Genomic DNA, 5,140 nt, shown 5'->3' with positions numbered 1-5,140 from the left:
CTCTGCTCTCCCAGCACCCAAGGCCCGTATCTCTGCATTTGCTTCCTGTGCGTTCTCAGTCCAACACTCAACAAAAGAGGCCCTGAACAGAATGTAAATTGATGCGGCCACTATTCCAAACAGTCTGGAGTTTCCTTAAAAAACTAAAAATAGAGCTAACCATATGATCCAGCAATCTTACTCCTGGGCATACATCTGGAAAAGATGAAAACTCTAATTCGAAAAGATACATGCACCCAAATGTTCATAGCAGCGCTCTTCACAACATCCAAGACATGGAAGCAACCTAAGTGTCCAACAACAGATGAATGGATAAAGCAGATGTGGTGTATATATAGGCAATGGAATATTACTCAGCCACAAAAAAGAATGAAATATTGTCATTTGCAGCAACATGGATGGACCTAGAGATTATCATACTAAGTGTAGTCAGACTGAGAAAGACAAATATCATATGATATCACTTATATGTGAAATCTAAAAAAACTCATACAAATCAACTCATTTGCAAAACAGAAACAGACTCACAGACATAGAAAAGAAACTTATGCTTACTAAAGGGGAAGGGGGGGAGGCATAAATTAGGAGTATACAATTAAAAGATACACACCACTATATATAAAATAGATAAACAACAAGGATTTACCATATAGCACAGGGAACTATATTCAATATCTTGTAATAACCTATAATGGAAAAGCATCTGAAGCTGTACACCTGAAACTAACACAATATTATATGTCAACTATAGTTCAATTTAAATAGATAGAAAGGCCCAAACATCTCCTCCTGGGTGCTCTGCCTCCAACTGGGCCTGTCACTTTCACCTTCTCGGGCACAGGGCCAGGCTGAGCACTGAGCCGTCAGGGGCCTGCACTCTGAAGCCACACTTCCTTGATTCCCCTGCAGCTATTCCATTCCAACTCCTGGTGTTAGTATTTTCTGCCTGGGCAGCGTTAGGCGCACACTAGAGCGGCCCAACAGCGATTTCTGCGCTTTGGGTTTCAACAGGCCTGGATTCTAGGCTCTGCCATTTACCAACTCAGGGAAAGTTTCCAAAATTCCCTGTGCCTCAGTTTCCCCATCTGTGAAATGATGATAAGAAATGTGTGCCACTGCTAGTATTCATGAAAAAGGACCGCAGGAAGAAAGAACGCTGCTCTCAGTATTTCTCTTAGCATCCGCGAGACCAGAGAGTCCATTAAAAGATGAAGGAATCCTGCTAGATTTCAGTGACAGCCTCCGCTCTCACCATTGAACTGGGCCCCTGTCAGAGAAGAGCCAAGGGCTGCTGGATCTGGTGGTGGATGGCTCCCAAAGACTCCTGGTTCCTGGTTCTTTGACCAAACCCTAATCTAAGTCCTACTGTGAAAGGATTTTTCAGACCTAATTAAAGTCCCAAATTCAGTTAGCCTTAAAATATGGAGATTATCCCAGTGGGGATGACCTAATCACAGGAGCTTTAAAAGCAGGGAGTTTTCTCAGGCTGGTCACAGAAGGAGAAGTCAGAGAGATTCAAAATATGAAAGAGACTCAGCACAAGGGGTTTCTCCACTACTGAGATGGAGGGGTAGGCATGTGGCAGGGTCCTGAGAACAGCCAGGAGATGCTGAGCAAACCCCCCGGCCAACCACCAGCAGGACCCCAGGGCTCTCAGTCTCACAGCTGCCAACAACCCAAAGGAGCCTGGAAGTGGGCCTTTCACTAGTTGAGCCTCCAGATGAGGACACAGCCCAGCTGACACCTTGTTTCCAGCCTTCTGAGACCCAAAGCGGAGGACCCAGCTAAAAGGTGTCAGGAACCGAGATAATAACTATGTGTTGTTTGAAGCTGCTAGTTTGTGGTCATTTGTTACACAGCAATAGCAAACCAGTACAGGCTTCTTGTAAAGGGGGTGGCACCAGGCTGTGTCTGGTGTGGGTGCTATACCTTATTTGGTTCTGACTACATAAATCGTGGACTTTTTCCTGGATCAATTCAGTGCCTGCTACCACTGTTGCAGATAGAAAAGCTCATTTAAGACAAGAATGAACTACAGGATCACAAAAAATCTTGGTGCCCAATTAAATTCTACAACAGTGTGTGGTCTGAGAATGTAGATGACTCGCTATAGCCTCTAAATAATACTAATAGAACATAGTTCTTCCATATCCATCCTCTTCACTGTTTTATAAAATTAAAGCCAAACAAGGTAAGCTCAGGTGCCTGGCCTTGGAGGACTCCAGGACACACAGTCTTGGGCCAGTTTTCTCTCCTCATGAAACGTGATAATGTTTGACTCCTGTTTTCTTGCTGATGTTTTCAGTGGACTGGACGTCTCAGAATCACTTTGTAATGCCTTTCCCTATAGGGATATTCCTTCCCTGGCTGTCCTCACTGAGCTGCGACCATCTCCTCTGCACTGAAAGGGCCTAAATGCCGAGCCCAACTTACTCTCCCACCATCTCCTCTCTCCTAAGTTTGTGCTCTTATGGTGGGTGCTGGCCTGGGTGGGCATGCAAAGCCAGTGGCAGAAAGTGAAGATTCTCTCAAGTATGGTGCGTTTTTCTAAAATATTACTAGGACCTAGAATTAGACCTTACGAACATGAGGAACAACAGCCACAGCTGTTTCTACAACCAGAACCCAGAACATGCGATTTTATAAACTGGTACTGAGAAACACTGTCTTCAAGAGAAAGGAAGGCCAATTTGATGTAGAAAATTCACAGACGGACCGAGAGTCTGCTTGTCTTTGAGCCTGTACAGAGACTTCAGGTGAGATCCAGAAGGTTCTTCAGCTGGAGATTCTTATTAGCATCAGAACAAGAACTCCAACAGCACACCCCCTGCAGTTCTGACATAGAGAGCACTTCCTCCCACTGGAGAGCTACCGGAGGATGCTTTTCTAGCTGCCCCGGCTCTGCCCAGGTAGGCTCCACCCTGCTCTACAGGTCGCTGAGCCGAGCAGACGGCGCCAGGGAAAGGCTCACAGGCAGGCATTTTAAGGAGAATATATTATACAAAGCAAAGCAGGGTTGCTGTTTCACAAGCCCCCATTCGCGCTGACATCATTTCGGGAAGGTCTTCCAGGCCCCTCCCACCGGGACACATCCCAAACGCACAGCCCGCACAGCCCGTGTGTCACGTCAAGGCTGGAGGTCGTCCTAATTTACCATTCCCCCTCCTCCCACTGACAACAGGAATGGATGAGCTGGTCTTAGTCCTCCCAGGCACCCACAGTGGGTTTGGGAAAGAGCCCTCCACATTCTTCTCACCAGCTGGGCATCTGAAGGAGGAACTGAAAAGGCCTTAGGAGCCACTGAGCTCAGAAAAACCCCCAGCCAATCCATCACCTGCCTCCTCTGGAGAAGGGTCTGCCTGTCCATCCCGCAAATCCAGGGGCGGGTGGAGAGAGGGATGTGAGGCAGTGGGGGAAGTGAGAGCTGAGGCTGTGTCCATGAGTGTGTGTGTATCCACCAGGGTGTGTGTCCATGAGTGTGTGCATCGATATGTGTCCGTGTGTATGTCTATGAGTGCGTGTCCGCAAGTGTGTACGTGTGTGTGTCCACGAGTGTGTGCGTCGATATGTGCCTGTGTGTATGTCTATGAGTGCGCGTGTCCACAAGTGTCTGTGTGTGTCCATGAGTGTGTGCGTCGATGTGTGTGTGTGTGTGTGTGTCTAAGCGCAGAGACAGGACTGGTAACAGAAGAACAGGCAAGAGGGCGTGGGAGACTGGGCCCTTATTTATAAAAGCTCTTCTGCCCTGAAGCAAGTCAAACTCCCTGCTGAGGAGCTGCTTTTTCTTCCTCCCTTTTGAGTCTTCTTGCTGAACTGACCTCTCCCCCACAGAGGTCAGGGCTCTGCTCACCCTGGGCACCTCGCCTTCTGGGGCTGGATCGCCTTGGAAGCCCACAGAGGAGAGAATTCTTCAGCTCTAATTTCTGAGAGAAAAAGCTATAGTAAATCTTGTGAAGAAGCTGTGGTGTGTTTTTTTTTTTTTTTTAAAGAAATATATGCACGTTATGATCTTTGGGGAACTGTGGAAAAAACAGAAAGCAAACATGAAAACTGTACATCACCGGAGTCTCCTCCCACAGCCTGCTTCACCACCTAAAATAAATCAGGGTAGGTAATGAATGAGGTTTTAAGAAATGTAACTGAACTTAAAATACAAGGTCAGCATCTCATCCTAGGTAATCCTTTAGAGGATGAGAAATTCTCCTGATTTTCCCACAGGGTTATTTCAGATGCGCTTCTTTGAGCCAAACTATTTTAAAAGCGTTCTTTCTTCCACTACCCTGCCAAATGTGAACTTGAGATTCACACGCACTTTTCGAGAGCTTATTAACGATATTAATGATCATGGATCAAAGGCAAACCCCAGACAATTATTTAGGTGCTTTAAAAACTCATCTTCTGTACGAGGGTAACAATTTCTCAGTGCTGGCAAAGATGAAGGAAGCCTCATGTGTCGGGTCTAAAGCAGCAGAAGTAACGTAGGGGGCCTTCGGGAGAAAAGAGAACACGTCTCTTGTAGGATTAAAACTTACGCCTATTTATACCTTGTCACCTAAGCCCTTCCCATTTGTTTGAAAGTAGGCCCATTTCTCATTTGCAGAAAGCCTCTCTTCTAAAGCATACTCAGCTCTTCGCAGACCCTGCCTCTTTTAACATCCAGTTAAACACACTCAAACCTCCACCCCCCACTTTTACTTATTTTTTGGCCACGACTCACGGCTTGCGGGATCTTAGTTCCCCAACCAGGGGTCTAACCCGTGACCCCTGCAGTGGAAGCACGGAGTCTTAACCACTGAATGGCCAGGGAAGTCCCTACCCCCGCTTTTAAACAGTAGTTCTTAACTATGGCATCTCATGAGAACCTGAGGGGCTTTTAAAACTGCCAATGCCTAGGCCAATAGAAGCTACCCAGGTAATTCCAATTTCAGTGTCAAGAACCCATTTTTATTTTTTATTTTTATTTTATTTTATTTTTTTGTGGTATGTGGGCCCCCCTCTGCTGCGGCCTCTCCCGTTGCGGAGCACAGGCTCCGGCCGCGCAGGCTCAGCGGCCGGGGCCCACGGGCCCAGCCGCTCCGCGGCATGTGGGATCCTCCCGGACCGGGGCACGAACCCGTGTCCCCTGCATCGGCAGGCGGAC

This window comes from Physeter macrocephalus, chromosome 14 (genome assembly GCF_002837175.3).
Source record: "Physeter macrocephalus isolate SW-GA chromosome 14, ASM283717v5, whole genome shotgun sequence".
Lineage (NCBI taxonomy): Eukaryota > Metazoa > Chordata > Mammalia > Artiodactyla > Physeteridae > Physeter > Physeter macrocephalus.
The sequence above is the reverse complement of the archived record's forward strand: the minus strand, read 5'-3'. Positions refer to the sequence as shown.